The following is a 25,614-nucleotide window of genomic DNA, read 5'->3' on the forward strand; positions in this document are numbered from 1 at the left end:
CTCACTATACTACGTATTGGGTGGATTGTTTTGTTACTGAGAAGTACTTTACTATAGGTTACTTCCTCCCTGCAGGCCTGATGGAAATAAAGGGTGCCTCTAACAGAGTTTGATCCAAACACAATGGGAAGCTACATCCTTCCACCTGTATAGTCCACAATTTTGTGGATATTTGAAACTGATCCACTCCACAGTTTGACATACAAGGTACAAATGTAGTAATGTGACTTGTAGAGCAGCACCTATCTCACCCCTGCTGGAGCTTAGAAAATGATACCCCAGAGTAGGGCACTTTGACGTGCTGAGGACTTTGAGCTTTTAAGAAGCAGCCTCAGAATCAGTCTCTCACCCCTCTACCTCTCCCAAAGCACAGGAAGAAACTTTCTCTGAAGTTCCCTTACCTGACTGAAGGAGTTTCCTCCAGAAGAAATGCAATTTTCTTGGACACCCTCCCTATATATAATCTAATCAAACATAGAAGATTAACTCAAAGAAGGGAAGAGTACAGTTGACACCACACCTGGAGCCCAGATAAAATTTGTCCCAGGCTATTGTCTGTTCTTCAGGCCCATTCTTCACCCCTAAACATAATTTACTCTTCCTCTAAAATTGCCTACATTCCCCACTTCCCTCTTCCCCATGAAGAGGATATTTTAGCTTCAATCAACTGGTCTTTCTTTGATTTCCATACTTTGTGTGATGTGGTGTACTTGCACACTAATACATTTGTATGCCTTTTCTCTCGTTAATCTGTCTATTGTCAGTTTCTTTGTCCACCCAAATTACCAGATCTTCAGGGAATGGAAAGAAAGTTCCTTTCATCCCTACACCTCTAACACTGAGGGATAATGGACAGAGGTAAATAATGTTGTTAGTGTCCCTTTACTGTTGTGAAAGAAAAATATCTTTGAAACCCAAAATCACCAAGCTAAAAGGAAAATTCAAGCTGGGAGCTGCTCAGGGCAAACCTGCCTCCCATTCTGTTGAAAGTCATCCCTCTGCTCACTGAGATAAATCTGATTGTGTCCTTTGGAAAGGCTAATCAGAAACTCCAAAGAATGCAAACTTTTGTCTCTCACCTACCTGTGACCTGGAAGCCTCCTCCCTTCAAGTTGTCCTGCCTTCCAGACTGAACCAATGTTCATTTCACATATATTGATTGGTGTCATGTCTCTCTAAAATGTATAAAATCAAGCTGTGCTCTGACCACCTTGGGCACATGTGAACAGGACTTCCTAAGGCTGTGTGACAGACACACATCCTTAACCTTGGCAAAGTAAACTTTCTAAATTCACTGAGACCTGTCTCAAATTTTCAGGGTTCACACTGTCTACAGAGACTGGAGGTGGTAGGCCTGGCCCCAATGGGACAAATGCTTTACTTTTAAAGCTTCTGTTTGTGTGTGACTCAGGTAAGCGTAGAGGAGAAAAGATAATGTTTTCTTTAGCCTTCATAGTTCTTAGTTGAGATGGGCCCCTATAGAGCAAGACAGATTAACAAAAGAAAAAAAACATGTTTATTAACATGTGTATGTCATATATATGTAACTGTAATAAGTCTGTTGTGCAATATGCACAGCAGGTCAATACACTAAGACAATGGGTTACAGCAAAGAGAGACGTTTAATTGTAGGGCTGATGAATGAGCAGATGGGAGGACACCTCAAATCCATTTTCCTGAGGAGTTTGGGGCTACAGTTTTAAGGATTTTGGAGTAGGCTGATGTGTGGAGATCATTCATAGGTCAAAGAGTGCAAGGAGAAGTCATGGGACAGGGAGATGAAGAAATTATATTCGTGCTGATTCGGTTCCTCTGTGGAGGTCTTTAAACTGCTTGGCATCAGTTGTTCCACCGCAACTCAGGATCTGCTTAAGGAATTCTTAAACAAAAGTCTTATGATTCTAATGTCATAAATCCTATCTATAGAACAATGGGGATGCAAATGGTCAGTATCTAGTACTATGTGACTTTCAGTTACAAGGCTGTGGGTCAAATGTAGCCTGAGTAATGCTTCATTATAACAATATTTCAGTCCAGAAATCTTGTTAACCCTGTGAAGATAGCTTCATATACCTGGGAGATACCCAGAGAAATGAGTAAATCTCAAACAGGTGGCTTTGAGTTTAGGCTTAAATACCATCCTCTGCTGAAACAAAGAAGAATGTAGGGAAGGCAAGGTTATGGGGAAGTGGCCAGAAAAAGCACTATAAACAAGGGTAAGGCTTGCTTGCAGATTTATGTCAGTGCCTTGTCCGTTTATGAGTCTCTTCATGGTATAAAGAGGGATACATGTTTACAAATGGAGATTTCCTTTATAGATGTCAATTTCTCTTATAAAAGATAACTTCTGTTTTCAGAGCTTCTTCCATGGCCGCAGTTTCTCAAAATACTCAGCTCAAAATAATCCTCACGCCACAGAGGCATTTTGGGGGTGGCATACCCTAGTCTCCAAAAGTCATACTTTGGGGTGACATATTTTGATCTCTTTTATAGACATCAGGATGTTCTGTTGTTTGGCAGGGCCCCGAAATATATCTCATTCCTTTTTTCTTTTATTTATCTTGACAGTCTGCCTAATAATGTATACCAATCTCTTTCTTTGGGGCATACATGATATTCTGACACCTAATTATTTGCTTCAGAACCAAGTCTGCATTATTCTATCATAGTTGGAACATTTGTTTTATATAATGACAAAATCTACTGATGTTTATACCTTTTGGAAAAGGAGATGAGTATTAACCTCATTCCTTCAGGTTTTGCAGAACCAGAAAAGTTAACACTGAATGGGATGGTTTACAAGACAATTATCTTCAAAGTGACTTTTTGAGAGATTATTTCAGAAATAACAAGTGGAAAAAGGCAAAATCATTTGCACATAATAGACATGTACTGTTTGAAACTCTTCCTTTTTGAAGAAAGTTTTTTTTTTTTTTTTTTTTTTTTTTTGAGATGGAATCTCACTCTGTCACTCAGGCTGGAGTGCAGTGGCATGGTCTCCGCTCACTGCAACCTCTGCCTCCTGGGTTCAAGTGATTCTCCTGCCTCAGCCTCCCGAGTAGCTGGGATTACAGGTGTGCACCACCACACTCAGCTAATTTTTGTATTTTTAGTAGAGACAGGATTTCACTGTGTTGGCCAGGCTGGTCTCAAACTCCTAATCTCAGGTGATCCACCCAAAGAAATGGTTTTATAGGCAAAAATGCACCTAAAATATAGTGTACTGATTGATCCCTCCTTATTTTACTGGGTTAAAAGGGCTTCTTAGCCTCATTATTCATCAAGTGATATTTTTTAGTGGTGTATCAGTTTCAGGCTTTGAGAGTAGTTCCTTAGTAGGACAAGAATATCTTTGTGCCCACCCCATTGTATATCATTACAGTACACAACTACAGGAAGACAAAAGTAACAAAATACCTACAGAAACTCAGAAGGTAGTTTCTGTGAAGTAGAAAATCTTTAGCATATTGCATTGGTGAACAGGTCCAAATAAACATTAAGGTGAGGAACAAAAAGTCATTTTAGAGGGTCATCTGTAGTCTGTTATTAAATATACAGTGTTCATTTTATTTTACTCCACATAAAAGTGCAGTTCAAGAGAATATGCTATTTTTCACAAAATATTTTCTTTAAGTTCAAATATTTAAGGACTGTATTAAAGAAATTGAGTAATGGTTACTCAATTTACTCAATTTTACTCAAAGAAATTGAGGTTACTCAATTTTACTTTTTACAATTGAGTAATGGTTACTCAATGGTTACTCAATTTTACTCAAAGAAATTGAGTAAAAGTTACAATGGTTACTCACTCACTTTAGCCACCGGGATTCATTAGTTATTCGTTATGTTTTATTTGTTGAGATATCATAATTTTTAGATTGCTTCTTTATATCATTTTACCTGCTACTACATTTATCTTCAACTCCATATTTGGCAACTCTTCGCTTTTATCTGATACAATATTTCCAAAGTAGTTTTTACTTCTTCTTCAAATACTCCACTTAGGAGACTTTAGACAGAAATTATATCAAATGTTGGCACCTTAGTGTTTTAGCATTATTTATTATTGTTTTGTAATTATTTCATTCATGTTTTAAAGGCAGAAAATAGACTTTTAGGGAAATGAAGAATTTATACATAGTAATCCCCAAAAGTCATTTTTAAAAGAGAATACTCTAGAGGTAATGTAGTGGCTGACTTTTAAGTACTTTACTTTCTTTTATAGCAGAGTCAGCAGTTGTCATTTCTTTCCTATGTGCTAAGCCCTAAAACATATGGTTTACATAGATTGTCTCATTTAATCTTCATAACAAGCCTGCTTTCTAAGACCTCAGCTGAAGTAGAGGAAGCATGTTTTAAAAGGATTTTCACAGAATTATACAGTCAATAAGTGACAAAGAAATGTAAACCCAGACAACTCCAATGCTTGTGCTCTGTCCCTATACCTTAATGCACCCTCTCCCTCCATGCTGAGATATTAAAATTTTAGGCAACAGAAACTAGAGCATTTTTTTATTACTCATTTTATACTCATTGTATTAGTCCATTTTTGTGTTATTATAAAGGAATACCTGAGACTGGGCAATTTATAAAGAAAAGAGATTAATTGACTCACAGTTCTGCAGGTTATACAAGGATGGTACTAAAATCGACTTGGCTTCTGGCGAGGCCTCAGGAAGCTTACAATCATGGTGGAAGGCAAAGTGGGAGCAGGCACATCACATGGTGAGAGCAGGAGCAAAAGAGAGAGAGGTGGGAGATTCCACACTCTTTTAAACAACCAGAAGTTATGTGAACTCAGAGTGAGAACTTACTCATTACTGTGAGGATGGCACCAAGGCATTCATGAAGGATCTCCCACCATGACCCAAACACCTCTCACCAGGCCCCACCTCCAACACTGGGGATTATAGTACAATATGAGATTTGGAGGAGACAAACATCCAAATTATATCACTCACTCTGCTAACACAGGTCACCAGAACATTGAATGACCAAAAGGAGATGCATTTTAGGAAGTCAGTACTGAGAAGGTCTTTGGTGTGACTGCCATTTTTTTTTTTTTTTTTCTCATTACTGTTTCATAGACATCAGTGTCTGGAAACTTAAGAAAGCTGGTTACATACAGAAATCTTTTATTATTTCTTTTTTATGTTTGCTCAGAAAAACCATAATAAATTTAAGAACTTAAAAGCCAGAGAGTAAAGGCAATGAAAACTTCCGACTGCTGGGAAGTCCTCTCCTTTCAGAGGCATCTTGTTCCATCTTACAACTGAGACAAAACCAGGAAGGGTTTTAAGGTAAAATGACCCAACATCTTGGGGTCACAGAGTTGGAAATGAAGATTCAAAAGGGTGCTTGGAAAACAAAACACTTTTCTAATAAAGGCTGGGAAAATGAACAGAGTTGGATGAGTGGAGATTGAATACAACTGGGCATCTCTGAGAAATGTACCTACTACGAAAGCTTGCTCTTTAGGTGCTATCTACATAACCCAAAAAGGTCACATTGTTGAAGGTAAACATTTTCAGAAAAGATGTGGCTGAGGAAGAAGGGACTCAATAAAATTGAACAAATCAGTTAACAAATATCTGTTGATAGTTGTATCAGCTCTGAATGTACTCATTGGCAAATAACAGAAAGCCAGAATAACATTGACCAGATGAACCAGTCTAGGGCTGTCTGGTATGGATGCCTCAATAGCATCCGCAAGGACCCAGACTCTTTCTGTCTTTCCATTCTGACATCATTAATCTGTAGGTGTTTTTTTCAAAATTATTTTAATTAAATTTTTGTCTCACAATCTCAGGAGTTTTCTTAGATCTCTATCTTGTGTGCACATCCAGGCAGGAAGAGGACAGAAGAACATAGAAACAAAAATTATGCTTTTACCTAATGTTCCAATTATCTATTACTGCATAACAAACTACCTCAAAACTTACAGTTTTAAACAACAAGTTTAAAATATCATATGTCCTGATTCTGTAGGGCAAGAAGTTGAAAAAGCTGGTGGTTATAGTTGGGGATTGGGCAGGCATCTTCCACTCTATAAAGCCTCTCTACATGGCTAGGTTGGGCTTCCTCACAGCATGGTTCCCTCAGAATAATCAGATTTCTTGTATGGTGGCTCAGGACTCCAAAAAGAAGGAAGCAAAAAGATATAGAGACCCTCCATCTTCTCCTTTAAACTCTCAATAGGAGTGTCAAAGAATTTACTTTTATCTTTACCACAGTCTGTACTCTTGCTATAAATTATTTACATTCCTTCCACATGCAAAAGCAGACTTGCCTCCTCCCAAGACCCAGAAAGCCTCCTTTCATTATGGCACCAGGCTTAGGCTCAAAGTCCAGGGTCTCATGATCTATATCAAATTCAGAGATAGTTAAGACTTCTTGGGTGTGGCTCCTTCTTCTAGTTCCACCAATACGGTGCCTTTTTAGCTGAAGACCTATGAGATAAAGAGACAAGTTCTCTGTCCATCATACTCCAGCAGACAATGGTTAGACAAGCATAGGATAACTACAATAAAGACTTTCACTAAATAAAGGGGCTATCATCACTTCCATCATATTTTTTGGGTCAAAACAGTCACAGGTGAGCCTAGATTTAAAGGGAAGAGGACCTACAACACACCTTTTAATGGAAGAAGTATCAAAAGATGTATGGCCATCTTTTCCTTAGCCACATGGAGTGGCACCAAGCCATTCATGAAGGATCTTTTCCCATGATCCAAACGCTTCTCAATAGACTCCACCTCCAACACTAGGAGTTACATTTCAACATGAGATTTGGAGGAGACAAACATCCAAATTATACCACTCACTCTGCTAACAAGGTCACTAAAATGCTGAATGACTGAAAGGGGACACATTCCTTCCTATGCTCTTCATTTGGGATGGGAAACCATCCATAGGAACTTCTACCTACATCTGGTTGACCAGATGTGTGGAGTAATGGCCACCATTGGAAAGTTGAATACAGTAAGGGAAGACAAGTATGAAGAGACTTTTATGTAGCCAAACAACAGTGCCTACAAAAACTTGTTTACTATATGCCAGACACTGTAAAGGAACAAACTATCCCTGGCTTTCAAATAGATTATCAGCAAGGTAGAGAGACAAATGTAACAAATACTGACTTCAGTGTATTAATGGCCAAGACAGGGACATTACTTTTCATCCAAGAAAACCTAGGCAAGAAAATCACCCCAGAGAATGTGTTGCTTTAACTGAATCCTGTAAAATGAATATGAGTTACTCAGTTAAGGTATGTGTAATGGCAATCAGAGAGTGAGAAGGGAGTGGAGCATTTCAGGCAAAGGAAGAAGAATGGGCAAAGGTCCAGAGTCAAAAGAGATGACAATACATTTAGGGAGCACAAGAAGTTCATAATGACTGAAACAGAGCTTGAGAGGGTAGAGAGTAGAGAGATGACACTGCCTTTGTATTTTGAATCTAATAAAAATAACACTCCAGCATTCCTTGAGACATGAGCTGAGTCATTCCACAGAATTAAGCCACAAAAGACATAATTCATCAACAGTCAAATTGGAAATGAAAATTTGTCTATTACTATGAATTTCTATATTAAAATTTAAAATAAGGCACTTGGAACCAAGGTTTTCATCACATGATGATTGCAAGTTATGATTGTCAGACATCCTATCAAACATTCCAATTTACACTGTTCCCATTTAAGTCATTTCAATCACTTCATAAGCGCTCTATTGTATACTAACTCTATTTATAAAAGCAACACCAACATTTAATAAAATATCATTTTGCCGATGCTTACTTTTAGAACAACCTTTTTGTAATTAGAAAATATAGTTGTCGTTAAGAGTTTAGATAAGCTTGTCTCGCAAAAATCTGCCCTATTTTTTTTATTTACCCCTCCCCTCCCCTCACCTCCCTTCCCCTTTCCTCTCCTCTCCTCTCCTGACTTCCTTCCTCCCTCCCTCTCTTCCTTTTCCCCCTTCCTTCCTCTCACCACCTCCCTTCTCTATTGTCCTAACTATAGTTTTCACTTTACTTTTTCCCTTTTGAGACAAATAGTTCCTTCATACCTTAAAAATCTCCTATATCTCTGAGAACTCTGGGTCTTACCATGTCAAATATCATACATAAATGTCTAGAAAATGTTAAATCCCTGAAGGTGGTAAATTCATCTCTTACTTTGTTCCTTTTAAATTCTGGTAAGCTCATTTCAGTTATTTGTTCTTTGCCTTGTCATTAAAAGAGAAAAGGAAATAGTCTTAACTGTAAAAACAACCAGTGTCCTCCTTATAGCAGTTTAAAGTCAAAATAACATATCCATATTCATTGACTATTGTGTGTGATAGTTTACATATTGACATTTTTAAAATATCTTCTTTCAGGTTGAAACAGTATACTTTATGGCTTCTGTTTGTTTAAAAACTTCTATAATATCCTGAAGTGATAGAATTTTATGAATAAAAGACCATCTGGCTCCTCAGAGTGTGTGAAATTTTTTTCAGCTTCTTTGAATGGGGCTTTATTTTCAGTAACAAGCTACATTTAAAAAATGGATTTGTGATGAATAAACAAGTGAGGCCTTGTAAAGTGCCAATTTTGTCTTCCAGGGGAGCCTTTCCTTATCTCTTATTTCCATCTTTTTATCTTTCCTATGTTCATAGGAAATGAAAATTGGTCTAGGTCTCTATTACCTGCCTTCATCTTAAGTTTCACCCAAAGGAGTCTAGAATTGAATTACAATGAGCCAAGTAACTGATACCACTGAGTATGGAGGCCTTCTGTATAAATTGGAGAAGACAGCATACTCTCCCTCTCCCAAGATTCCCAGAAGAGTAATGGTCAATAGTTTAAAAAACCAGAGATACACCTGCATCACTCCTGGAAATGAAAAATGGTGTCATTCACATTCTAGAAGCATCAGCAATTTTCTATTAATAGAATGCAGGTGGGACAGGACAGATGGAGACAGAGAGTTGACTCACAACTTTTCGCTAAGAAACAAAAATCGTGCTAGGGAACTAAGTGATATGCATTAGCAATATTAGGTTATGTTCTGTAACAAACTATTCCAGAATCTCAGTGGCTTAAAAAACAAATAACTGTTTCAACTTATAAATTCCCATATACAACAACAGTAGAAGATATAATGAAGTAGTTAGATGTTCATAACTTTACATGGAATAACTGGGTGCCAAAGTTACAAATATGGATTGACAGAGGTATGTTATATTGGTGGCTCAAGCTTTACAAGAAGAATTGCGAATGAGGAAGTTATTTCCAAAATAGTAATCTAGCATTTGGTCAAATTTTGAACAAAAGAAAAGAGTTGCATTCTATAAAATTCAGTATTTCTTACAATTATTTTAAAAATTATGCTTCTATATGACATAAATATATGTTCTAACATAACTCTAGTGTTTACTTATGTGATCATCCAGTAGGATGTTTAAACTTGTGTGGGCATGAGAAAAGTCTTTATTGTGTGGAACTTTTCTTCACATTTTAGGATGTCTATTATCTAGTATTCCTTATCTACGCACTCAGAAACAATAGTCCCAGCCTTTATGGAAAACAGGTTAGCTGTTCCTCAAAAGATTAAAAATAGAATCACCATATAATCCAGCAATTCCACTTCTGGGCATATACCCAGAAGGATTGAAAGTAGGTCTTGAAATGATAGTCATTATTCATAAAAGCTAAAATGTAGAAGTAACACAAGTGTCCATCGATGCATGAATGGATTAACAAAATGTGATATATATATATATAACCCATTCTTCCATCGATGGACACTTGGGTTGCTAATACTATTCGAGCTTAAAAAGGAAGACAGTTCTGACATAAGCTACAACACTGGTGAACCTTGAGGATATGATGCTAAATGAGATAAGACAGTCAAAAAAAGATAAATACCATATGAGTCTACTTATACTAGGTACGTAAAGTAGTCAAAAATCACAGAGACAAAATCTTAAATGGTGGTTGTCAGGGGCTGGGTAGAGAAGAAAATGGAGGGTTATTGTGTAACAGAGAGTTTCAGTTTTACAAGATGAAAAAAGTTCTGGAGTTAGATGGTGGTAATGATCACACAACATTATGAAAGTATTTAATTTTACTGAACTGTATATTTCAAAGTGGTTAGGATGATAAATTTTATGTTATATGTATTTTACCATAATAAAAAAATTGGGAAAGAAGAATAATAGCCCTTCTGAGTCACTGAGACAAGCAAAATTGCCCCCCAAAATTTTCAAAATTCTAAGACATGGTACACTTCTACTGAGAACCACTGGACTAAAAAAACAAACAAAAAAAAAAACAGGATATACACGTCTACTGAAACATAAGACTAAAATAGGAACAGAAATAAATACCAAGAAAGATAAGATAAAGGAAACAGCAAGAAAATATTAAAACAGGAAGCACCACAAATAATGGCAAAAAAAAAGCTCTGTTTTTGCCTGGGATGTAGAAAACTGGAGTGTAGTTTCCACTCTAACAACAAGACAAAAGCCAAATAAGCATTTTATATCATAAATTTCCTTGAATTCAGTGGAGAACTGAAGTTTCAGGTTAATCAAGTAGCCTGAAATTTAAGGAAAGACAATTATTTTCTTTTTCTTTTTTTAGGTGGGTTCTCTCTCTGTCACCCAGGCTGAAGCTCAGTGGAGTAATGTCAGCTCACTGCAACCTCCACCTTCTGAGTTCAAGCAATTCTCCTGCCTCAGCCTCCTGAGTAACAACTGGGATCACAGGGGCATCCTACCATGCCTGGCGATTTTTGTATTTTTAGTAGAGACGGGGTTTCACTATGTTGGCCAGGCTGGTCTTGAACTCCTGACCTCAAGTGATCCACCTGCCTTGGCCTCCCAAAGTGCTGGGATTACAGGCGTGAACCACTGTGCCTGGCCAAGACAATTCTTTTCAAGGAGATGGGGATAAACACTGATTCACCTTTGGCAGAGCACAGGAAGAAGAGACATTAGGCACCATTCAAGCTGGCAAGAAGAATTCACGTAAAAATTTTAACAAATTTCTAAAGGCCAAATTTGGGCTAGCATGAGAATATAGAATCCTTGGGGTCCACAAATGCAATTGATACAGTCTTATAAAAAATGTAAATGGCTTTAAATAAAAGCATTTGAAAAAGGACTGCTGAAATTAGTTTCTCAGTGTTTAAAAAAAAAAACTTGGTAAATATTTGCTTTAATGAAAATATCACCTGTATTTTTGAAACCTTTTAAAATGGATTTGTATCTTTCATGAATGGGATTAAAATATATATTTCAATGTATATACTTCAAAAATAAAATTGTATCTTTTGTTTTGATTCCTTGCTCTGAATATTCCTGTTTTTATATTATCTCTCTTTCACTAGTTTCATCTTCTCAAGTTCTCCTCCAGCCCATTTTCGAGATTTTTTTATTTCATAAATATTTGCTCAATTCTATACTATTGCATCCAAAACAATGTAATTTTTATATTATGAAGTTTAACTTCAGGAATCACAATGATTACTTTGCTTTGTACCCATAGTTATGGTGTGTTTAAGTGGATTCAAAACTTGCTGCCAATTTTATTTTTCTTACTGTGAGTTCTCCATTTGTGGGTTAATGTGTTGATTCATTTTTAAGTTTGTTGGATAGCATGTTGAAGTAGATTTTGCAGAAAAGTGTTGTGAGGTCCTGAGTACTGGAGATAATCTTTTATTTTCCTTCCTTTGTCAATGATAATCTAGTAAATAAATTTTGATTCACATCATTTACCCCTCAATGCCCTGGAGACATTAACTCTTTTTTTCTTTCAAAAATATTTTTAGGTGAGCCTAAATTTAACATAGATGTTCCTAGTTCTTTAATAATCAGCTAAAATATTCAAGACCCATCTGACATAGCTCTAGGAAGCCTGGAGTGTCATTGTGCTCCCTTCCTTTAGTATTTTTAAGTGTTTCAATTTCTCGTAGTTTGATTCCAGTTGACCACATTGTGCTACCATAGGTCACTACTCCAGCCTTCCTTGTGCATTTTCTCTTGTCATCTTTCCCTTAGTCCTCTCTCTTGCTTTGTCCATGCTCGTGTAGATTCCTCCTGATGTTTTTACTGAAGTGTGTACTCATGCCATTCTTTTAAATTCTCAAAGTAAGGCAAATATCTGTCTATAGTATTTAACAAAGTTTTGCTGAATGTGGGGGTTATGTGTGAAAAATTAACATGCAACATTGTACAGGGTTTAAAAGTATAGACTCTGTAGACACACTGCTTGGGTTAGAATTTCATCTCCACAATTCACTAGTTTATGGCCCTGGACAAGTTATTTAATCTTGCTTTACTTGTTTTCTCAATTTTAAAATAGGAGAAATAATAGTACCATCATGAGGATTACATGAATTATAAATAAAGTCTTACAATAGTGCCTGGCACTTAGTAATTGCTATGTGAATGTGTGTTAACTAAGTTTTTTAAAAGATTTGAAAAAGGTGAACTCAAAATGCTTAGAAAATGTCAGTATTGCTAGAGTTCATTGGCAGCACTCAGGAGATAATTGCTAGAACACACTAAAAAAACAATAAATAATAGTTGCTGTTGTTGTTTACTTGTGGCACTTTTCTCTACCTCTCCTAAGTCACATATAGCATGGGTCAGCTTATCTCCCAAGGGTTGAAATGCTGTCAATCCTATCTCCACTACTTTAAATCTAGGTTTCCAAGTATGCTTTAGGCTCAGGAAGAAGAAGAAATGACTACACATTTCTTACCATCACCCCCACACACGAGCCACCTCGAACTCAGTGAAGATATCAGTGAAGATAATATTCTGTATTAGTATGCACATAAACTTAGAACTTAAGATGTTAACTGGCATCTCCTTTCTAAAAGAGATTCACCATAACCCAAAGGCCCACTGAACTGTTGGTCCCAAACCAGAGTGCTCGGCTTCTAATGGTGATTTCAAGTGTTCACCTCCAATAGGGGAAAGAAACTTCTGGCAACATCCAGCAATTTGTTGTCATTGCTCTCACAGGATTTTTTATTTATCTTTGAAATTCATGAACTTTATCAATTAAGTCACGTGTTAGAGTCAGCTTTTGTTTACTTTGATTTGTCTATAGGTTATCATAGCATAATTTCTCAAAGTGTCCAGTATATGGTTTTCATCTTTGGTTTCTGTTGTTGGTTTTATTTTTAGATACAATTTTTATGATCTGTAAGTCTTTCAGTGGGAACTTTCAAGAATAGGAAATTTAGACATATTTGTTCAAATATTCACCTTATTCAAGGCTGGAAACTATGTTCTCACTCATAGATGGGAATTGAACAATGAGAACACATGGACATAGGAAGGGGAACATCACACTCTGGGGACTGTTGTGGGGTGGGGGGAGGGGGGAGGGATAGCATTAGGAGATATACCTAATGCTAAATGACGAGTTAATGGGTGCAGCACACCAACATGGCACATGTATACATATGTAACTAACCTGCACATTGTGCACATGTACCCTAAAACTTAAAGTATAATTAAAAAATAATAATAAATAAATAAATAAATAAATAAAATGAGAACCCAAATTTTAAAAAAATATTAGATATAGCTAAAGATTTATTCAGAGGTAAATCTATATCTGTAAATATTTTCAAAAATTAAACAGACAAAAAATTATGGAGTCAAATGTTTTACTTAATAAGTCAAGAAAAATAAAAAACAAACCAGTATTTTAAAAAATTTTAAAAATAGAAGAAACAAATGAATTTTATAACAGAATTATGTCATAATTATGAAGAAGATTTTAAAACAGAAATAGAGTCAAAATGACAAGTCAATTTAGCAGCCAGAGTTTTGGAAAGCAAAAATAAAAGACAGCGAGAAAAAAACAGACAATTTTTCTTCCAAATCCAATTTAAAAGAAAGAAAACATACAAAAATTATAATAGGAAAGGCTATATAAAATAGGTGATAAGGTCATCAAAATTATAGAAATAATTATATACAATTTTATGGTAATCAAGTTGAAAATTTCAAGCAGATGATTTGGAGGAAAGTAAATTATTAAAATAAGTCTAAGATAAAGAAAAATTGAATAGCAATAAATCAGAGAAGAAATGGTAAACATATTTTCTTATAGCATATACATACCAAGGATGAGTCCACATCAATTAAATACCTAAATATGAAATGTAAAGCAATCAGATTAATAGAAGATAAAAGGAGAGAATTTTATTTCCGCATGTAAGTGGAAAAGGAGTTATTAAATAGAATTCAAAAGAAACTTTTTTTTTTTTTTTTTTTTTTTGAGATGGAGTTTTGCTCTTGTTGCCCAGACTGGAGTGCAATGGCGTGATTTCGGCTTACTGCAACCTCTGCCTCCTGGGTTCAAGCAACTCTCCTGCCTGAGCCTCCTGAGTAGCTGGGACTACAGGCATGTGCCACCACGCCCAGCTAATTTTGTATTTTTAGTAGAGACGGCGTTTCTCCATGTTGGTCAGGCTGGTCTTGAACTCCTGACCTCAGGTGATCTACCTGCCTTGGCCTCCCAAAGTTCTGGGTTTACAGGTGTGAGCAACCACGCCCAGCCCAAAATTATCTTTTAAGGAGCAATAGGTAGACTGATAGCAAACTTACCAGTAGCAAAAGCAGATGTCTGAAGGTAATGTAAGAATGTCTTCAAAGGATACAGTCAGATAAAGTATATCTGTTAGATAAAGTGTTATTCAAGAGGGAGAAAAGACTGATCTCTTTCAAAAACTAGAAAGTTTATCACTCACAGACATTTATTGAAGGAATCGTTCAATGTACTTTTAAGGGTAGCCAACTATTTAGGGATAAAAGGAATAAGAAAACTTAGTTGATTCAGTAAATGTAGAAAAGGGAAATTTGGTAAATTGAAAATAAGGTAATGTGGTAGAAACAAATACAAACATATCTGTAACAAAAAATAATACAACTGGAGCAAACTCACCATTTAAAAGAGAATTTCTTAGATTTGAGACAAAACAAAATAATACAATACAATATCAAGGTAGTTGATATTTCTAAGAGGCCCATTCAGATTGTAATAACCTAAATAAATGATTAAATATAACATATCCTAGATGGGATTTTAAAATCCTTCCAGTATGTTATTGTCTTTATTTTATCTTTAAATTTAACACAATTTGGTAAGTAAAAATCTGATTCAGAAATTTACCTAGAAGTGGAAAGGCCCCCATACTGGTAAAACAACTCCAGAGAAACACCACTGAAAATAATAAAAATGTATAAATGAATTAAGTCTCTAAAACAAAATGCTGAGTTGAGAAGAAACATGTTATAGAAAAAAAACAGAGTATAATATAATTTAGATAAATTTTTGAAACACAAAGTAGTATACATATTTTATCTACCTATGCATATTTAGTAATTAATAATTAAGTATACAGACTGGAGAAACACGCAGCAAATTCATACTTATCTTTGAGGAAAGAGAAGAGAAAAGTGCTTAGTTGAAGATCAAACGAATTTCAATTTTATTTACTTATTTAATTAATTTATGTAACATTTTTACTTTTAATTTTTGTTGGCACATAGTAGGTGTATATCTTTATGGGGTATATGAGATATTTTGATACAGGCATAGCAATGTGTGACAATCACATTAGAGCAAATGGAACATTCATCACCTCAAGCAGTTATTTTTTGTTTCTGTTACCAACAATCCAATTATACTCTTTTAGTTATTTCAAAATTTACAATAAATTATTGTTGACTATAGTCATTCTGTTGTATTAAATGCTAGATCTTATTTATTCTATCTAAGTATATTTTTGTACCCATTAACCATTTCCACCCCATTACCCTTCCCAGCCTCTGGTAACCATTATCCTGCTCTCTATCTCCATGAATTCAATTGTTTTAATTTTTAGCTCTCACAAATAAGTGAGATCATGTGAAGTTTGTCTTCTGTGCCTGGGTTATTTCACTTAACATAATGACCTCCAGTTCCATCTACGTTTTTGCTTATGACAGGATTTCATGCTTTTTTATGGCAAAAGATAAAATCCATTCCTCTTCTGATGGATGCTTAGGTTTGCTTCCAAATCTTAGGTCTTGTGAATAGTGCTGCAATAAACATTGGAGTGCAGATATGTCTTTGATATACTGATTTCCTTTCTTTTGGGTATATACCTAGAAGTGGGATTGCTGGATTGTATGCTTTTATTTTAAAAGATTAACTAGCAAAATAAAACATTACTTTTATTTTTTAAAAAACTGCAGCAAATATGACAAATGTTATTATATGTTATTCTAGATGATGTGTGTGTGGGTTTTGAAATATTACTCTTGATCTTTCATTAACATTTTACTAATTAAAATGGAATACATGGGAGAATAAACAAAACACTGCTAATACTGTTGTAGAAGGATAATTTGGTAGATATCTCTCAATCGTGACTGATCAAGCTGGCAAAAATAACTGAAATGTAAATATTTTGAATATACTATTAATAAACATATCTGTATATATAATATTCATGAAATACTTATAAAAATTGATCATATAAACCACAAAGTGCATGTAAATTTATTTCCAAAGGCAAAAATTATAAATGTCACAGTCCCTCACATCAATGAAATCAAATAGTAATTAAATATAAAGAGTTAAACTCAACAGTTCAAAAGAACATCAACAGAAATAACTCTTTCAATTAAAAAATACTCAATTTTGTATCAATGAGGAAATCCAAATTACATTAATAGGTTATTAAATACAGAAGAAAGCACAAGAATTGCTATAGATATTTCAGGAAATCCCACAGCATGATAGAAAAAACCAAGAGAATAAAATAGAAAAACTCTCTCTAGAGAAAACAGAAATAAATTAGAGAAAAAAAGAGAACTTCAGAAAGAAAACACCAATTAGTATCTTGAGGGAAATTTAAGCCTGTATTGCATGCAAAAACTAGTACTCTCTTCTATGGAAAAGAAAATCTTAGATAACAAGATAAAACTCTTGGAAATTAAATATATGTTTGCCATATTTAAAAAAACAATGTAAGATTGAAAAATAAAGTTAAAGAACTTATACGCAATGTAAAATAAAAATACAACCATAAAAAATATGTTTAAAAGGTGAAGAGATATAGAGGGTGAATTCTAGGATCCCAATGTTCAATTACTAGACCATCCAAAAGAGAAGTCAGAGAGGAACTGGTAAGAGAGTCATTAAATTATAAATTCAAATGTTATAATTACAAAATTATGATATCCTACAACTTAAGGGAAAATATTCATCTAGTGTTGGACAAGATGAATTAACAAAAGACTCAAACCTAGATATATACATGTGAAGTATTGGAAAATCAAGTAGAAAGAGAAGTTCCTAAAACTTGCAAAGCAAACAAAAACTAATCTACAAAGGAATGAGTATTCAGCTGAAATCATGCTTCTCAGAAATGCTGGCTGTTACGAGACAATGGAGTAAATGCCTTCAAGTATCTGAGGAAAAGTGATTTTCAGCCTGAATTTCTTTTTCTAGTCACATTACCAATCAAGTGTGAGGACAAGGTATATCTAAAAATATGTAAGGACTCAGATTGTGTTTCTTGGGATTCTTTTGAGGATGTATTCTGTTGAAATAAGGGAGTGAACTGAAGCAGGAGGCCAAAGATGCACTCCCTCATGAGGGGGAGTGCAGTTTTATATGTGACTTAGAAGATAGTCCACATTGAGAGTTGGGAGGACAAAGGGCTACAAGAACAACAACAAAACAACTTAGAATGTGATGGAACATGTATTATGATGGAGATCTTGGAAATATGCAATTAAAGCACAGAGACGAATGCAATCAGAGATTCCATGAAATCAAAACAAACAAAACTGTACAAGAAAGTCATGATAAAGAGAGGCAGCCATCTAAATTGAGGCATGACTGGGCTCGTTCAGTAAACAAGAGGAATAAATTTCAACTTGGTCTAGGAATATTCCCCTTTAAGTGGCACAGGCTGACACTGAAACTGTTAAAAACAACTGAAAAATGTGCCTAGTCATTAGAATAATAATCATTTGTTGGTTTTCAACTTTAGGATTTTATAGTTTGTAGGCAAACCATGGATGAGCTAAGACTACAGAAGAAAATGAAAATGTTATTAAAAATGACAGTGTAAAAAGCTATGGTAAAGCCAACATCAGCTGGGATTTGGAAGAGCAAGAGAAAATGGGTAATAATGTTATCATCATACACAGAGAATGATTAAAAGCTGTGCCTATTGTTATTGGGAAAAGAAGTAGTGATTTAAGAATGTTGCTGTAAATGGAAATTAAAAATAATGGTACACTCTGGCAAGAAAAGAGGGAGAGGAAAGGTGTGATAGGAATATGTTAAATTCTTATTTATCAAAACAAAATTAATAGATGATATCCAAATCATGTGACTCTTGATGTAGAAGTATAGTGATCTTATTTAGAGATAAGTAGAGCGTCAATAGAGGCATTAAAACAAAACTTATTAATACTGTTATTAAAAGTTAGGAGCATTTGAGTGAAGGTGGGTAATGCATAAGCTGGTTAATTTTCTTCATAAGTCTTTCAGAACTCTGTTTAACCATGTGCATGTTACTTCGAAAAAATCTACAATTCAAAGGTTATGTAAAATAAAACGACAGTGAGGAAACTACACAAGAAGACACTGGATATAGAAGGTGATCCAAAACAAATTCAGAGATAAATTCATAGTCTCAAAGACAATTATAAGAAAGAATTAAAATAAATGAAACAAGCATTCCGTGCAAGTTAGGAAAACATGGCTAAAGAGATCAGAAAGAAGCTAACAGTAAGGATACAATAGAAAATTATAAATTATAAAAAATAATAATGTAGTATATCTGACACTATTTTTAATGCTTTACATGCTTTAACTCCTTTAAATCTCATAACAAACTATGAGGGAGCTGCTGTTACCATCATTATTTTCAGATAAAGAAATTGAGGTTCAGATACATAACTTGCCCAGAGCAAGAATTCTAACCAGTGGTATGCTAGTAAATGCTTGGCAATATTTGACAAATGGCTCTCCTCCCACTTTCTGTACTTCCCATCCCACGAATCCCTTATTTATAGTGTTTGCAAGTACTCCCAACATAGTCAACTTCAAGCTACCAACAAATTGACACTATGAGTGGAGTTGGGAGGAGATGCACACAATTTGCTCACATGAGCCTATTCAAGTGGCCTCTAGCATACTGGATTCAAACCCAGGCAATCTGGCTCTGGAGGATCAAAGCTGAAACCAACACTGATGGCATTCTAAGGATATTTCAGTTAATATTAGTTCTAAGAGAGAGAGATCATCTGTTACTCTTAGATTGCCAACATTATTATTACACTACATTATTAACTAATGCAATGAAACAAGTAAATGATGACATAGTTACTGGAGTGATAAAAGTGGCATTTAATTCCAGTCAAATAAAGTATGGATTTAGTAAGTAAGTGGCTTTGAACAATTGGGCATTTATTAAGAAGGTAATGAGATTACAGCCCTACCTTATACTATATAAAAATAAATTCCATCCAGGTGCGGTGGCTCATGCCTATAATCCCAACACTTTGGGAAGCCAAGGAGGGTGGATAGGGAGTTCGAGGTCGGGAGTTCGAGACCAGCCTGACCAACACGGAGAAACCCTGTTTCTACTAAAAATACAAAAAAATTAGCCGGGCATGGTGGCACATGCCTGTAATCCCAGCTACTTGGGAGGCTGAGGCAAGAGAATCACCTGAACCTGGGAGGTGGAACTTGTGGTGAGCCAAGATCGCACCATTGTACTCCATCCTGGGCAACAAGAATGAAACTCCACCTCAAAAATAAACAAATAAATAAATAAAAAATAAATTCCAGAAGAATTAAATGTCTAAATATTATAAACTCTGAAAATATGAGAGTACTTTTGTAGCTTTGATGTAGACTTTTCTCAGTAAGCCACAAAGTAAAAGATTAACATATGTATGAGTATGTGATAAATAAATCTGAAAATATGCATAATCAGTAATGAATTAGCAGCAAATGTGATTATTTCTGGGGCTAGGACTGGATGAGAATATATAAATATAGATATAGATATGAAATCTTGGTGATATTTTATATTGTGCTTTGGGTATTTTTCAAAGAAAATATAGTTTAAAAATAAAGGAATACGACCTGACCTACAATTTTAGACTAAGTGTATTACTTTCTGGACAGTGGACATATACAAATGGAGTAAGAGGGACTAGAAAATAGGAATGGGCTAAAAAGCAGAGAAAAATTAAAGGAACTCATCAAACTGCCTCTCCTGTCATTCCTTCCTGCTCAATGAAAGGCTTCAATTTTAGTGTGTGCTGTATATTGGTCATTTTAACTTTCAAGGAATAACTGATTCTCAAGTTGTATGCTCAATGTAACTCACAAAAAACAAGGAAAGCTTTCTAACTCAATTTGTTTATTTATTTAACAAATATTTATTGTATGCCTGTTTTACTAGATTCTGGGTTTACAGTGTTGATTGGGAGTTCTCATGGAGTTTAAAACCTAGAGAATCATAGTAAAATTAAGTTGTTATTATATGTACAGTTATAAAATTAAAATCTGGCAAAGACAGCAAACAGCAAAACAAGAAAGAACAATCCCAGAACACTGAAGGACAGACAGATTCTATCAAATATTAGTTAATTGAATTTAGTGTATTAGGAGACAGTCATGCCAAAGCCAATTAGGCTTTATTCCAGACATATAAGGATGATGCAGCATTTAAAAAAAATATATTGGTAATACCATCAGTGGGTAGAAAAAAATACAATAATCATCTCTATAAATGTCAAAAGATATTTGACATTATCCAATACCTGTTTCTTCATTGAATGTTAATTTATTTAACATAGTGGGGAAGACGGGAGTGACCAAGTAATTGCAATACAGAGAGAAAAGGGATATGTTGATGAAAGTATAGGTTCTAACTGGCCAGATATTGAGGACACTTCTCCCATCTTTGTATATTTGGGAAGGCTTGCTGGTGGAAGAATAGGAGTTAACCAGTAAAGAAGAAAGAAAAGAATTTGGGACAGAAGAAATAATATTGAGAAAGACCACAAGTTGAGAGAAAATAGAATACAGCTACAGTGTAGAGCTAGAGTTGGCTAGTGGCTAGAGATAAGGCTCACGGGATGAACTGAGGATCATTTATAACCTTGTAAGCCATTTTAAAGAGTCTGATATTTTTTTTTGTTTGAGACGGAGTTTTGCTTTTGTCGCCCAGGCTAAAGTGCAATGGTGCGATCTCGGCTCACTGCAACCTCTGCCTCCAGGTTCAAGTGATTCTCATACCTCAGCCTCCCGAGTAGCTGGGATTACAGGCACGCGCCACCACGCCCAGCTAATTTTTGTATTTTTAGTAGAGACGGGGTTTCACCACGTTGGCCACGATGGTCTCAATCTCCTGACGCCGTGATCCACCCACCTCGGCCTCCCAAAGTGCTGGGACTACAGGCGTGAGCCACCGCGCCAGGCCAAGAGTTTGAACTTTATTCTAAGAGAAACAGAGAGCTGTTGAAAGACTTTGGGCAGGGGTGGGACATAGTTTTGCATTTCAGAAAGTTCATTTTAGTGGCAGTGTGAGAATAAATAGGAGAGGCTCAGCACTGGTGGCAGCTAAAAGTTCATGTGACAATAGGAAGAGAGGAGATGACAGCATAGATCTAAGGCAGTAGCAGATCTAAGAGGTAGAATTAAAGAGATATTTAGGAGGTAGAATTAAGAAGTCAATGATGACTACATAGGAAGAGAGGAAGTAAAGGGAACAATCAAGAGCTCCTTGGTTGGAGGTGGGAGGAGTCAGTAAAAATACTCAGTGACAGTGTTATCATTTTCTTTTTTTTTAACTGACATAAAATAATTGTACATATTTAAGGGATACGTAGGGATGTTGCAATACAAATAATGTATAGTGATCAGATCAGGATAATTACCATATCTATAGTCTCGAATATTTATCATTTCTTGGTTTTGGGAACATTCAATATCCCTTTTCTAGCTTTTTGAAACTATGTAATAATATATTATTGTTGACTATAGTCATCCTAGAGTAGTAGAGAACACTAGAACTCATTTATCCTATCTAGCTATAATTTTATATTCTTTAACACATCTCTCACTATCTCCCCTTTTCCCCTATCCTTCCCAGCCTCAAGTATCCTCTGTCCTACTTTTTACTTCTATGAGATCAACTTTTTTTAGCTTACACATATAAGTGAGAACATGCAGTGTTTAACTTACTGTTCCTGGCTTATTTCACTAAACATAATGTCCTCCAGTTCCGTCCATGGTATCATCCATGATACCAATAATAAAATAACAACATTTTATTCTTTTTTATGGCTGAATAGTATTCCTTTGTGTACACATAACACATTTGCTTTATCAATTCATCTGTTGTCGGACAAGGTAGATTTCATATCTTGGCTATTGTGACTAGTGCTGCAATAAACATGGGAGTACAGATGTCTCTTTGATATACTGATTTATTTTCTTTTGGATAAATGCCCAGTAGTGGGATTGCTGGATCATATTATAGTTATATTTATAGTTTTTTGAGGAACTTCTATACTGTTCTTCATAGTGGCTGTACTAGTTTACATTCCCACCAACAGTGAATAAGAGCTCCCTTTTCTATGCATCCTCACCAGTATTTGTTGACTTTTTTGGTCTTTCAAAATAATATTCATTTATAACTGGGGTAAGATGATACTTTATTGTGGTTTTGATTTGCATTTCCCTGATGACTAGTGATGTTGAGATTTTTTCATATATATGTTGGTTACTTGTATGTGTTCTTTTGAGAAATGTCTATTCAGATCATTTGCCCATTTTAAAAATCAGCTTGTTAGGTTTTTTAGCTATCAAGATGTTCGAGTTTCTTGTGTATCCTGGATATTAATTCCTGGTCAGATGAGTAGTTTGCGAATATTTTGTCCCACTCTATAGGCTGACTTTTCACTCCTTTGATTATTTCCTTTGCTGGCAGAAGCTTTATAGTTTGACATAATCCTGTTTGTATATTATTGCTTTTGTTGTCTGTGCTTTTGAGGCCTTATTAGTAAAATCTTTTCCCAGACCAATGTCCTGAAGCATCTCCTTATGTTTTCTTCAAGTAATTTTATAATTTTAGGTCTTACATTTAGGTCTTTTGTCCATTTTGTGTTGATTTTTGTACAGATAGGTGGGGGTTCTAGTTTTATTCTTCTGCATGTGAATACACAGTTTTCCCAGCACCAGCTATTGAAGAGACTGTCTTTCCCCAGTGCATGTTCTTGGTGCCATTGTCAAAAATCATTTGGCTATAAATATGTGGATTAATTTCGGTTTTTTCCATTCTATCCCATTAGTCTATGTGCCTGTTTTTACACAAGTACCATGCTGTTTTGGTAATACAGCTTTGTAGTATATTTTGATGTCTGGTAGTGTGATGCCTCCAATTTTGTTCTTTTAAATCAACATCAATTTGACTATTCTAGGTCTTGTGATTCCACACAACTTTTAAGATTTTTTTCTATTTCTGTGAAGATGTCATTGGAGTTTTTATAGGTTTTGCATGGACTCTATAGATAGCTTTGGGTAGCATGGTCATTTCAACAATATGAATTCTTCTGATTTATGAGCATGAAATGCTTTTCCATTTGTTTGTGTCCTCTTCAATTTATTTGATCAGTATTTTGTAATTTCCCTTGTAGAGAGGTCTTTTACCTCCTTGCTTAAATTTATTCTTAGGGTTTTTTTTGTAGCTATTATGATGAGACTGCCTTTTTGATTTCTTTTTAAGCTAGTTCATTGTTTGTGTATTGAAATGCTATTGATCTTTGTATATTAATTTTCTTCCCTGCAACTTTACTGAATTTGTTTATCAGTTCTAAGAGTTTATGATAAAATCTTTAGGTTTTTGTAAATATAAGATCCTGTCATCTGCAAAGTGGAGAAATTTAACTTCCTCATTTCCAATTTGGATGCCGTTTATTTCTTACTCGTCTTAATTGCTCTGGCCAGGACCTCCAGTACTGTGTTGAATAAGAGTCATGAGAGGGGGCATACTTGTCTTTTTCCTGTTCTTAGAGAAAAAGGTTTCAGCTTTTTCCCAGTATCATGTTAGCTGTGGGTTTGTTACGTATGGCCTTTATTGTGTTGATGTAGTTTCCTTTTATTCCTAATTTATTGAGAAGTTTTTATCATGAAGGGGTGTTGAATTTTATCAAATGCTTTTTCTACATCTATATAGTTTTGTCCTTCATTCTATTGATGTGATGTATCATATTTATTAATTTTCATATGTTGGACCAACTTTGCATTCTTGGGATAAATTCTACTTGACCATGGTGTACTATTTTCTTGATGTATTGTTGGATTAATTTTGCTAGTATACATGCAGGTTTTTCATGTATGTTCCTCAGGGATATTGGCCTCTAGTTTTCTTATCTTGTGTCCTTGGGTTTGGTATCAGGATTATGTTGGCCTCACAGAATGAGCTAGGCAGCATTCCCTCTGCTTCAAATTTTTGGAAGAGTTTGAGAATAGTTTGTGTTAATTGTACTTTATAGGTTGGACAGAATTCAGTGGTAAAGCCATCCCTTTCCTGGACTTTTCTTGGTTGGGAGATTTTTAATGAATGAGTCAATCTTATTACTTGTTATTGGACTGTTTGGGCTTTTTATTTCTTCTTGGTTCAATACTGGCAGGTTGCATATGTTCAGAAATTTATTTTTTTCTCTAGGTTTTAAAATTTATTGGCATATAGTTGCTCATAGTAGTCTCTAGTGATCCTCTATTTCTGTGGTATCTGTTATGGCATCTCTTTTTTTGTTTCTGATTTTATTTATTTGGGTCTTCTTTCTCTTTTTTAGTTAATCTAGTTCATAGCCTGTCAATTTTGTATATCTTAAAAAAACTTATTTGATCTTTTGTATTGTTTTTCTAGTCTCAATTGTGTATATTCCTGCTCTAATCTTTATTATTATTATTTTTGTGCTCATTTTGGGTTTGTTTTTGGTCTTGCTTTTCTAGTTCCTTAAGATGCACCATTAGGTTGTTTATTTCAATTTTTCTAGTTATTTATTTATTTTTATAATTTCAACTTTTACTTTAGATTCAAGGGGTACATGTGCAGGTTTGTGACCTGAATAAACTGTGTGATGGTTTGGGGTATGACTGATGTTGTCACCCAGGTACTGGATATAGTAACCAATAGTTAGTTTTTCAACCCTTGTTGGCTTGCTTCTATTCCTCCTCCTCTTAGAAGTCCCCAGGGTCTATTGTTGCCATCTTTATGTCCATAAGTACCCAATGCTTAGCTCCCACTAATAAGTGAGAATGTGTGGTATTTGGTTTTCTGTTCCTGTGTTAATTTGCTTAGGATAATGGCTCCCAGCTACATCCATGTTGCTGCAAAGGACATGCTTTTGTTCCTTTTTATGGCTGCATACTATTACATAGTGCATATATACCACATTTTCTTTATCCAATCCTCCTTTGATAGATACCTAGGCTGATTCCACATCTTTGCTATTGTGAATAACAGTGCAATGAACATATGGGTGCCTTTTTGTAAAACAATTTATTTTATTTGGA

Source organism: Pongo pygmaeus, chromosome 2 (assembly GCF_028885625.2).
Source record: "Pongo pygmaeus isolate AG05252 chromosome 2, NHGRI_mPonPyg2-v2.0_pri, whole genome shotgun sequence".
Lineage (NCBI taxonomy): Eukaryota > Metazoa > Chordata > Mammalia > Primates > Hominidae > Pongo > Pongo pygmaeus.